Source organism: Enoplosus armatus, chromosome 4 (genome assembly GCF_043641665.1).
Source record: "Enoplosus armatus isolate fEnoArm2 chromosome 4, fEnoArm2.hap1, whole genome shotgun sequence".
Classification (NCBI taxonomy): Eukaryota; Metazoa; Chordata; class Actinopteri; order Centrarchiformes; family Enoplosidae; genus Enoplosus; species Enoplosus armatus.
This window is the reverse complement of record NC_092183.1, coordinates 5,006,173-5,018,643: the sequence shown is the minus strand read 5'-3', so window position 1 is coordinate 5,018,643 and position 12,471 is coordinate 5,006,173. Positions and strand designations below refer to the sequence as shown.

At 42.1% G+C, this 12,471-nt stretch overlaps 1 protein-coding gene and 1 non-coding gene across 2 annotated transcripts in view; both read right to left on the bottom strand.

Moving 5' to 3' along the window:
• taok3a (TAO kinase 3a) overlaps nt 1-10,196 on the bottom strand; it is a 64,590-nt gene extending 54,394 nt beyond the window's left edge. Inside the window, exon 1 of the mRNA XM_070903668.1 lies at nt 10,104-10,196. The gene's annotated coding sequence lies outside the window, so the exon portion shown is untranslated. The remainder of the gene's footprint in view (nt 1-10,103) is intronic.
• Nucleotides 10,197-11,539: 1,343 nt separating this feature from the next.
• Nucleotides 11,540-11,612, bottom strand: trnar-ccu (transfer RNA arginine (anticodon CCU)). Its single transcript has one exon. It is a non-coding gene; the product is annotated as a tRNA-Arg (tRNA).
• Nucleotides 11,613-12,471: the final 859 nt, after the last annotated feature.

Sequence of the window (12,471 nt, the reverse complement as noted above, 5' to 3'; positions counted from 1 at the left end):
TGATCAGCCAAAATGAAAGAGAAAGACGGGGAGGAAATCAAGCAGAGGAAACCCCAAAAAGGAAACATGCATCTAGGCCACTGAGTCATTTCCCTTGTGTTTTGCCTCTTCCTCTTCTTCTTTTTCAAATATACACTGACAGTATAAATTATGTACATCATCACTGGAGTTTATACAGAGTGGGAGAGGGCCCATGGGTTTTAGGACTTAGGATTTCAGCTTTTTATCCCCTGTAAAGTCTGCCCGCAATTAGTTTGGGAATTAATTCAGGCTCAGAACTTAGCCTCCCTCTTCCTCTTTTAGATCTGTACTGATTCATCCAAGCCTTTTTTACACACACACACACACACACACACACACACACACACACACACACACACTTAAAGCGAGAGGGAGTAAAAAATTGAATATCTGCCCTGTGGAGGATAGATTTTACCCACACAAATGACTTAAAGGTAACACCAATATTATAGTACTGTGTTTTAATACAAATCACGTGTTTGCTATTTCCATGCTTAACCTCCTAAGACCTGGCATCCACATGCGTGGACATCACATTTTGGGTTATACCATAATACTTAATTCTGCTTATATGGAAATTCAAAATTGTCCCCGTATGCGGAACCACATCATGTCAACAGATGATGCTTAGTTTTTATACTTATCAGGTCCCAATAAGCCAAGATAGCAAAGAGAAATTAAGATAGAGCTTGGGTCTTAGGAGGTTAAAGTGTGTGTGTGTGTGTGTGTGTGTGTGTGTGTGCAAGAGATACAGCTGTACATGGTCAGGCCAATTACATAAAAATAATCAATATGCATCAATGTGCCAACTGTAGCTGAAGCATTGGGTCTTTAAAACCCCAGGCACTGACGTATTGATAGGTTTTGTTAAAAAATTGTTTGTGAACCTTCCCAATAAAAAGAGACCTGACTACAATCAACACTGGCTGGGTTAGGCCAGGCTATGTGAAATAAAGATTTCCCCTCTCTCTACTCGTACTTAAAGTAACCTGCTGATCCTCCAATGCACAACTTGTCTTGTTGTGTTAATGTCTTTCCTATATGCTCTTATGAGTTTCTGATTGTGTGAGTTGAGATTGTCCCAGAGCTGGATAAAAATTATAATCTTCTTCAACCAACCCTCAGTCACAAAAGGCAGGGAAATCTATAGCACCTTCATTGCATTATGTGTGTTCGTCTTCAAAAGCGCTGCAATTAACAATTATTTTCATTATTATTTGGAGAGCAGTCACTTGTTCCTTCCAGTGCATTTTCAATATCGCTACATCCTTCACTTTAGCTGTGCAGTCTGATCTCACCAGTACACACTGATCTGCCGTCGGAGACCCCCACAGTCCACCAAATCTTATAGTCCTGCGTGTGTTGCCAATTAATAATTAATCGGGTAAATCTTAATATTGCAAATATTTGTCAGCAAGGGCCATAAATTAATTACGGGAACCCTTTATTTATAACACAGATAAAGATAAGAAAGCGTGTGTATGTGTTAGAGAAAGAATGGAGGCATAGATAGAAAAGCTCTGATAACGAGATGGAAGTCAAGGAGCATCAGATGTGGTAGTCCCACTTGCTATCTATTACGGCCCTCAATCGTGTTTAACATCTTGACTTGACAGTCATGTGTGGGCAAGTATCGGTATTCAGACCCCGATTCTTTCATTTTCCTAGAAGGTGGTGGATTTTCTGACTCTACTGTCCAACTGAAAACTCTTAATTCACATTGTCTCACTAGACCTAGATGCAATCAACAGTTCAAAAGCTAATCAATGAATGACTGCTTCATTATCCTGTGTGTTACAGTGATCACAAAGTGTATCAACCGTAAAATCCAGCCTGTGATTATTGGTGACTTGAACCTCGTTATCTGATCTGATAGCAATATTGGCCTGCTTCCTGCACCCTCACTGTGAACTGGTTGAGAATGTACAGGCTTTCCTATCTGACATGGCCCCTGTATCACACCAGGAAACAATAGCTGGACACGGGTCATGAAGGTTACTGTCTCTGAAAAGCCAGGAAGTGTGTGTGCATGCATCGGCTTCTTTAAGACCCTCATGGCCTGATACTTTAACCAGTTCCTCATTTGCCCTCTGGGACGATATCATCCCTGCAATTATCCTCACGTTCGTGGCCTCCTTGCTTTGCAGTGCTGCACATCTGGTTCATTTGTGTTTGTGTATGACGAGAGCTTGTGTGCGCGCAAAAGAGAGGAAACGAGACCAAGAATGAGTGAGGGAAGTAGTGGGGCGGGCTGTTGACTGGCAGAGTTTCCTCCAAGTCACAGTTTAATTGGACAATTGTTCAGTTCAACCTCGGGCTCTCTGGGTTCACAGAGGCATACAAAGAAGTCTTAGCATGGATTATTAAACAAGAAAAGGGTGGCAGAAGTACTTGCAACATTCACATCCAGTCTGATGAATCAGGGGTTAGCTAAAAGCTCAGTTGGAGAGATAATGGCAGCATCTATGGGAGAAGGCTGAAATGCAAGAAAATAGCGGTGTTGTCCAATTGTTCAACAGAAATAGCCTAATAACCTCCATAATTTGATAGCCTGGATGTTGTCTTGAAATTTAAATTATTGGTGGGAAATCCTGCGATAAACATATTCAGGCAGGCCGAGCCACAGACTTAACTAAAAAATGAAAAAATTACGTCACATTTAGCCTGATTCACTGCTGACTGGCGAGAGCACAACACAATCTCCCCCAGATTCATCAGAGGCAAATCTCCACTTGACCCAATGGAGGCTGTCCAGTCACAGCATTAGGGCTGCACAGAGCTTGGGCAGAGGCCTAGTTTCTCTTGGGACTGGGGGGATGGGGTGGGTTTGGCACACACACTGGTAGCCCAACAGATGAGGAGTTATCAAGCATTTACGGCAGGTTTTGTGGCAGCCAGACCAAAAAGGTTCAGTGCGATCTTCATCCAGGCGACACCACCCTTAAAAGCCCTGTATTCTTTGGTAATGCTATGGAATGAAGGCTAGTCCACAGTCATTAAATAATACCAACATTGGCCACAGTGCCCACTGCTGCATTGCCATGGAAGTGCTCAACCAACACACCAGTGAAATGTGCTCTGCAATGACACTTAAAAGGAAATGAAAGACAGCTTCAGAAACATGTTCTAAAGGCACCGAGTAGAAATTATGATGTAGAACTGTGAGACACAAAAACGCTTTGGGCAGGCAAAGGAAGCTCCCAAAATAGACCAGTGTGGTGCAGTGTATTACCTTACCCCCACTCACATCAGCAAATGTGTCCATCACAATCATGCATCCTAAGCCTTGCTGACATGTCCCACTCTGCTAAGCTAGCAGTGCATACTGGAGTTTTCCCAGTCGGTTGCATGCAGGAGAGTCAGCAGAACGGACGCAAATTGTAAGTCTATGACATGACACTTTCAATTTTTTAAAGATCCCTATTACACTGAACCATGTAGTTCTAAAAATACTCCTGCCTAAGCCCTTTCCTTCATTCTGCCTAGCTAAATTAAGCCCTAGACCCAGGAGGGGTGGTGGTGGGCAGAGATAAGACAAGTCAGCCATCAGCAATGGTGATGTCTCTTTGGGTGATGATGATGGCTGCAGCCATAATTCCCCAGCACTTCAACTTGGCCTGGTCATGGAGGAGCAGAGAGAGGCTTGCAGATTTCACAGGAGAGCTGGAGACAGATGTAGCCGGACATAATAGGGGTTGAAAAGGGGGGGGGGTCACATGGTCACAGCTGCAACCTCGCCAGAGGATTGGAGGCGCGCTCCTAATGAAGGGCTGTAATCAAGTCACTCATGCTAGCTTCCCACACCCAGTGAGGCTGACTAGCCAAAATGCCTCTCTTATGACAGAGGGTTTAGCATGCTTGAGGAAGAAAACACTGAGGGGAAGAACAGTCCATGTAATGTAAAAGAAAGAATGACGTATTTAACAACCAATGTGTTCTGCATTTTGGTAGATAACATATCTGTATTGCGTGTGGTAAACAAGTTAAGACAGACTAACAGAGAGTCTATGGAAGGCATGAAGAAAAAAAGATTAGACCTGTTAGGTTGGCATGAGCCTCCAGACACAGACCCACACTTAAAATGCCACAATAAATGCCTTTCAATGTGCACAATATTTTCATTGTGAAAACATCAATGAGTGACAGCTAGATCATACCTCTCACCAAAGATCTAAAGCGGTTGGCCAGACAAAGACAATTTTCAGCAGTGTGAGGTGGCGAGTGAACAGCAGAAGTGGCACACTCACTAGGGAGGCATTTGTTGATGAGACATCTGTTGGGCCGTGACTTCCTCCCCTCCGAGGCAGCTTTCAGGAGACCAAGGCCATGACTCAGGTCTGCACCAGCTGCTGGGCCATGACTGGATCCATTTCACATTTTTCCCTCTGACTCCCATCATGGTCAGTGGTTTCCATAAAATCCAGAAGTAAATGCAGATGAAAGAGTTCCTGATTATGACATGGCCTTTTGGGCCTTCATGGACGTGGACCATCAGATGGACAATAAAAAAGACATTTGTTTGTTTGTTTTTACAAACACGCACATTTAATTAAACTGAGAAGATAGATGGTTGAGTCTGTCTTGGGTACAAACACTGGCTTGATGCCCACCAGAAGAAGGCTTAGGGATGCACCCGCTGTGAACATGGGCATGTGTATGCAGTCCTCATGATTGGGTAATTAAATAAAGTGCTACTACGACTGTAGATTAATCCTGTTACCAAATATATGTACTGGTTCTCTCGCTTGCTGGCTTCACAAGACTATGATCTTGCAGCAGTGCTGAGTTTTGCTGTCTTTTGAAATCATCATTAAAAGCGGTACGTGTTAACACATCTGCTGGTAGAGAGGTGGGGGTAGGGAGGGCATAATTCTCCTTGTCATCTGAGACAGCATTCCTATATTAGACATGCTAAACCAGATCACTGCAGAACATTAAGCCTGACAGCAGCGCTTTAATATTTGATGCGCTCTGCTACCGTGGCATAAACCACCAAACTGCTGTAGCACTGGCTAAACTGACAATTCTCTAATATATTTTTCAAAAGTCATCCTTCCATCACATGGAAGTGGAAAAAAGTTCACTTTCGGCAGAGAGTTGTGAGAGAAGCTGAGATAGATTAGTCAGCAGGGAGGGGAAATGTACGTTTTTCACTGGTTCTTTCAACAGGTTGCCCTAGATGCAAAACAAAACCTGCCAAGACTTTCTCCACTGGCATCAAGTGTTTCAACTTTTGGAAAATATCATAATGGCTGTCTCACAGATATGAAGAGCTGACCCAGCACACAGCCAGTAAACTCATTACAGGGTTGGTGGCAAGCCATAAGAAATATGGACCTACTAGTGGGGCTGTCATGGTTCTTCGACAGCAGAGCAGGTAAACTTGTTAACTTTGACATCCGCATGAACCCAGACTAGAGGAGGGGGAGTGAGGAAGAGTCTCGGACTCTGGCAAGACATCCCTTACTAGGTCATAGCAGGACAGAGGAGGCTGTCCGAAACACTGTTTTCAGTGCTAATTGAAATAGACCCAGGTTCTGCAAGGCCAAAAGCCTGCCTGCATGCCTTCTGGTTGTTCTTAAATTAGACAAGTCAGGATTCAACTGAGACTGAAAGAGATTGCATTAGGCACGGCAGCACATTAGAAGAGCTGTGAAGCAGAGGATAAAACAGGCACAAAGGAGGTCACACCAACAATTGTAAACTAATGTAGCCTGTTTACAGGGCGGCAGTGATTATTTGTTGAACAGATAAACTGCTGTAGCCTTTAGCACGTAACAGTGACATGTGGACATGCACACTGCAAAAACAAGAAGTGCTTGTGATTGAGGAGTGGGAATTGAGCTTTCTGTTATGTTGAGTCTATTTCCTCTTTGTGAAGTTAATGTAATAACTTACAGCTTCCACAGGGACATATTCTCTCATCAGGATTAGAGGTTAGGCTCAGCAACAGAACAACAGACTTGGAGCACACCAAGACTTCTAAGTCTCTTTCTCAAACACAAATTTGGGGATGTCCTGCCCACTGTTCTATACCATGCTGCGTTGTCTTCTTGCTATGCAATTTGAAAGCTGTTCATAAATGTACATCGTCTGTTAGCATTGTTGGAGACAGCACTCCTGTGTTGGAAAAGACGGGCACCCACATCCTCTTTGGCTATATATTTTAAACTTTCCTCACACCCAGATAATCCAAACCCCTTTACAGAGCAGGGCATGTATTAAGCCTACTGCCACGGGTTTAAACCTCCCCCCGCCAATGTCAGATCTGGTGGTTGTGTCAGGCCATGCACACACGAAGCTGGCTTTTTTCTGAAAATGCACCTTTTCTTGACCTTCCATCCATCCATTTTTCCCACCCAAAAGTGGCGCATCTTGATCATGCTCTGGTTGGTGGGTTAATCCCGAAAGATTTGTTAATCCAAAAAAACTATAGTTTTGTAGTGTGGACAAGTTTCATCCAAAACAATGCTTGCACAGACACAGTCAGGTGCTGTGTAGCAGCAAAAACAAGAAGCCAACTTTCTGTCACCTCTGGCTCCCTCTGTGATTGCTCATTTTGAATGCCAAAATAGAGCTATTACACAATACAGGTTTCATCATTAACTTTGTTCATTAACCTGCGTTAATGGTCCAGTGGTCTCAGTTCACCAGAGTAGGAATTATTGGATGCCCTGGTATCTGATACTTATTCAGTTGTCCGACAACAGAAACATAAAAATATATCACTAGGACCAACTACATTATGTCTAGTGTGGAATTCATTCTTGACCTTGGGATCATTATATCTGACAAAATAATCTCATGGTCCACTTCCTAGCTTTTTCCGAGCACTCAACCACATCTCAAGAGTCATCATCAGAAATTGGAATAACCAATCATACGAACAGATTTGTTGTGACACGAAGGAGTGATTTAAGAAAATTGGTGGCACCCACATTTTCTTATTCCTATTTGAATATTCGCTTAGGTACAGATAATCTGCAGATCACTGTCCAGGATCATCCACTGTTGCACCTGACAGTGTAATTTTTCCTACTCTCGTCTATAATATCTCAATGATTGTCACGTCCCCTTAACCTTTTATTAGGTTTGGTTTAGAAAGACATTTTCAGCGTATAGCCTTTGTCAAACCATTTCCTTGTTATTTCTATCACAGTGCAGCGCTGCTCTGATCACGCATCATTGGCAGCTGTATTAATATTTTCTAATTGTTTCAGGTCCTCTAATATGGCTACTGACACGCTAACTTTGTTATGTTTTTGTCAGCTGATTTCTGAAGGCAGGACTAGTAGCTCTACAGTGTGTCTTCTGTTTACTCTTTGGTAACATTTTTGTGAATTAAACTGATTCACAAACAGTGAATAAGTCTGATTATGTTAATAATGAAATCTCACGAACATGCATCTCCTCATGAATAGGTGGCATTCACCAAGTTGAAACGAGCAAGTTTGTGCAGTTAAGAGAAGCTGGTGAATCTCCAAACCCCATGTGTGTTTGAATAATGATTGGCTAATGAAACACAATATACTGTAAGTGATCATGGAGAGTCAGTGGTGAAAAACATCAGGTTTAAAATGTTGAGACTCTTTATTTGGCTAGAGTGACATAATCAGCAATGCTTTTTAAATATCAAGAATTTTTGATCCAACGAATAGCAGGTTGTTGGCACAGCCCTAAAAACGTGTATTCTGACAATTTGGCTTCAACCTTATCTTGACCCTGATTTCAATCAGTCTCATGTTGAAATGGGCGCCTGCCTTCAGTGTGAACGTGGCCTCAGTGTGAGCATGTTTGGCTCACACCCCTTCCCAACCCCCGTCTCTGACAGACACATCAGCCAATTGTCAAGAGCAGCTGATGTGTCCTTTCCCAGTGCATCCATCAGCATGCACGCATCCACACACACACACACACACACTGGTACTCAAAGGGATTTGTGCAAAATCATGAGAAGACCCCTGGCTAACGTCTCAATAATCTCTCACACAGCTCTATAAAAAGACATGACTGTTAGCAATATGCTTATGACTGCCTTTGCCTGTCTAAAGGAAGCTTGTTGTCACACAGAGACCTGTATCACCCAGTATTTAACAAAGGCCAAATGAAGGCAGGAGAGGACATAATAATTCATCCAAAACACTGAGAAATAGTCTATTGATTATGTGCTTATTAAAAGTGAGTCACTTTGATTTCTTGGCCCTTTGACTTTGATCTCACAGCATGCACTATAAAAAGCTTTTACCAGACCAGATGTGGCTAATCTCACTTGGGTCCAACTGTGCAAGAGACAATCATTTAGCATGTTATAATCCAAGCATTATTTTATATTATGAGGGAAACATTTACCTACACACGGCACTGTAACCGCCCTAGATACCATCACTAATGAGGAAGTGTGTCACTTTCTGTTCCCTCTCTCAGTTGCATGGTCAAAAGGTTGCAAGATAACCTACTAGATATGGGTGATGTGAACAAGGGAGAGAGGACTTGCACAACAGTCCTGTGCCTTTTAAACGAAAGCTTGTTGGCTGCAACACTGACGAAGGGTACTGAGGACATAATGGCAAAAAGACTGTAAAGAAGAGCTCAAATCCCAACAGCTGTTAAACAAAAGTTCCTCTGTTTCCTCAAAAGGTCTTATTCTCTTTAACTGACATCAGTTTGACACTACTTAGCATTATCTCAAGACCTGTAAACTCTATTCTGCAAAACAACACAAAGTACATTTATGAAACATCTGTGTGAAATGAGTTTATATGGGTTTTTCACGCGCACTACATACTAACCCTTCTTTGCACCTCTGAGTAGAAAGAGATAAAGTCAGAAGGCACTATAAATCGATTTGAAGATTTGACTGACATGCAGATGAAATGACATTAAATGCAGCTACTTGCAATAAATCCTTACAAATGACACAGTTCAGCAGTGAAACACAGGTCTGCTGCCTCTCACTCATGCGCTCTACACACAAGAGATGACATCATGTTGGGTCAGCTTGGGTTTTGGTGCTCAGCTTGCTATCTGCATCTGCCATTTCGAGCGCGTCATGTTAGCCTACATTTACTTTTAACGCAGGTTATTTAACCAAGCACTGCCCTGCATGCTGGTGATGGCCTCTTATAGCATTCACACCAGAAAAGACTAAAATTAAAAAATAAAAATAAAAAAAAGATGAATGGCGTGCGGCTATTGTCTTTGCATAAAATGAATGCAAACCATAATCCAAATCGCGAAAAAAAACAGAAGTGTCAAGGATGCAGATAATGCTTGACTGGTGAACGAGTGGAGAGAGACGTAGTAGCTGTAGTAAAAATATGGTTCGGGTCATGTGTAGTGGACGTTACACCGTCTCAACCGAAAAGCCATTGTGACTGCGTTGATAGTAAAATCTCACTCACAACAATGTAGGAAGCAATGGAAGGTACCACACTGATTTTGGACGTGACAGACTCACGCAGACTGGCCCACATTGCGTGACAATGCTAAAATAACACCTACGACAAGTTTACATAGCGTCCAGCCGCCTTGTCGGCTTTAAAACCCCTCAACTGCACACTTCATTACAACCTGTCGTCCGTTTGCTCTCCATACTCACCCCCTGAGGAACAAACCAAACAGCAAAGCGTCTTCCCCGTCAGTTCACAACGTAAGTATCCACATTTCGGCGTAGATTTGAAGCAGGTGCAGAAACGCATCAATCAACAAACATGCACTTCGCTCAAGACATTTAAAAAGCAAACCTACGCACTTAACCCCAGCGAGCTGATGCAGGTCTCCGTACTCACCACCTCTGAGTGGAGAGGCGTTGAAACAACAAGCCGAACAACGTCGAAACCAGGCGATGGTGGTCACTTACAACTTCAGGTGCAACCTATGAGCGCCGCTGCTCATTTATGTCCACTTATAACTGCTTTGACGGTTAGCTACCGTAGCTTAGCCGTTGAGACAAGAGGAAGTGTCATTTCAGTTCGAGAGCGCGAGGCTATAGCACGAGCCGTTAACCGTTAAGGCGTAGGGGGGGGGGGGGGGGGGGGGGCAAACAGTGACAGCAACACAACAACAGAGAAAAAGACACTCACCTTTGTGTAAAACTCGTCGTTGTTAAAAAAGCGTACCCACTCCAGGAGCTTTTAGTCCGACTATGAAGATGTCGGTGTGACTTTGCGAAGTGCTGTCAGTTGGTCTGGACTTCCTGAATGACGGAGCAGCAGGAGCACAACCCCTCGCCCGTGTTTGACAGCTAGTTTGACAGACAGGCGGAAATAAAAGTTGTCTCGTGTCGTGAAGGGCCCGCTGAAGAGTGTGCGCTCTCCGCGTGTATTTTGTACAGAATAAACACCAAATTGACTGTTTTGAGAGTAGCTTATGCTCAACGGGTTTATCTCAAATCAAATGCAAATATATACAGCATTAAATATCTCTGCCGTAGTGCTGCTTTAGATAACAAGTTCTAGTGTAAAAGTGAACGGCCATCAATGCTACATCTTATTTCCTTTGCAAATCATTAAAGATGCATGGACTGACTCATCCCGATTCTGTTGCAACTTCAGTGATGGCAATCCCAGTTCGTCTCCTGGAGGTACTCAGTACAATGCTGCCACCTTGCTGATGGTGTTATGAAGTTCAACTGTAACACTCTTAAAGCAATGTACTGTATGTTCGTCAAAATCAGAAATTTATTAAGACCAAATACCTTTAAAAAGCCATAAGGATGTACTTGTAATTATAGGCGAAAGTGAATCATTTGTATAAATAAATATAATACAGGAGGAGCGTTATTAGATTGGGAAAACACCCCTTTATTTGTGTTTTTACTTAAAGGCATTACTGTATCTATGGAAGTAAATAATAGCAGTAATAATTTGAATATTATAGGCAACTGAATACATCATTTTGACATTTAAATACCATTCAGTTTCGAGCATTTCAATATTTATTTTAAAACATGTTTAATAATTAAATTATCCGATGTCAAAATTGTTCACATTCATTAAAATAGGATAAGAAGATAAGCCTTATTGATCCCCAGAGGGGAAAGTCAGGTGTTGCAGCAGCACAAGGACAGAAATAAGTACAGATAAACAGAGAAAGTAATGAATAAGAATAGCAATTAAAGTCAAAATTACAAGGCAAGATTGACACAGTGATGTGTTTAGTAGCAGCAAAGTCTCCAATAAGTCAAATTGGTAAAATGCAGACACCAAAATTCAATTATACTCTGTATAATACAGAACTGCGCGTCTCCTGACAGGCCAGATTTTGAAACATAAAGATTGAGAAACTTCTGCAAGTGGCTGGTATTGACAAAATAGTGGCCAGAATTAGGGCTGCAACTACAGGTTATTTTAATTATCCATAATTTTCTCAATTAATCAACTAATTATTTGGTCTATAAGATGTCCAAGGTGATGTTTGGTTGTGACACAGACGGACACATTTTGTTGTGTTTGACTGTGTGCTGATAGCAGAGAGGATGGGTTCAACCCATAGACCTTTGTGATATCAGCAAATTATACACCCCAGATGGGACTAGAACCCACAATCCCTGGCTTAGGAGGCCAGTGCCTTATCCATTAGGCCACTGGGGCTTCCGTTTATATAGATGAGGCACCGCGAGCAGGTCAGTATTTCCTGGTAGTAACACTAATGACACTATAATCCTTTTCACAAAAGTTCAGTTTCTATAGACAGGGATGGCAAACTCTGTGGGAAGTAAATTCAGGGAATTGTGTTCAGTGAGTGCCTGATATTGTCCATCGTAGCCTAGACTGAAAAGTGTTTGGTCTATAAAACATCAGACACAAGTGAAAAATACCTGTAAGTTTTAGTTTACTGTCCAAAACCCAAAGATATTCGGTTTACTATCACAGACATCAAAGAAAAACAGCAAATATTCATATTCGAAGAATCAATGATTAATCGATTATCAAAATAGTTTCTGATTAATTTTCTGTCAATAGACCAATCGACTAATCGTTTAGGTGGTCTTGATCAAAAGCCCCTAATGATCACACAAAGTCAGCAGCTCTTTACAGTTGGGGTCCACATCTCCCGGAAATCCTCAGGAGGCAGATCAAACTAGTCTACAAGCAAATGTAAAAGTCTGTTACCAGGCTGTTGCCACTGTTCGATATGTTTTTATTGTTTGTTTTTGATATAGTGTTGATGCTAAGTGGATTGTTCTGGTCAAATAAAGTAAATTTAAAAGCGACTGTAACCTTTGTGGTGGTTGCAATTATGATGTGCTGTGTAACTTTAAGTTAAGGTTTTTGCTTCTTTAAGGGAAATATGGTGAAAAGCATACGACCTACAGGTTAAGAGCAAATTCTGAGCTTACTGATATTGTTGCTTAGTTGCTTGCAGTTGTATCTGTTGTGTGTTCATTCCTGACCATAAAATGTCAAAGACTTCCCCCGATTTAAATTTCTAGTGAAAGTATTACAACAA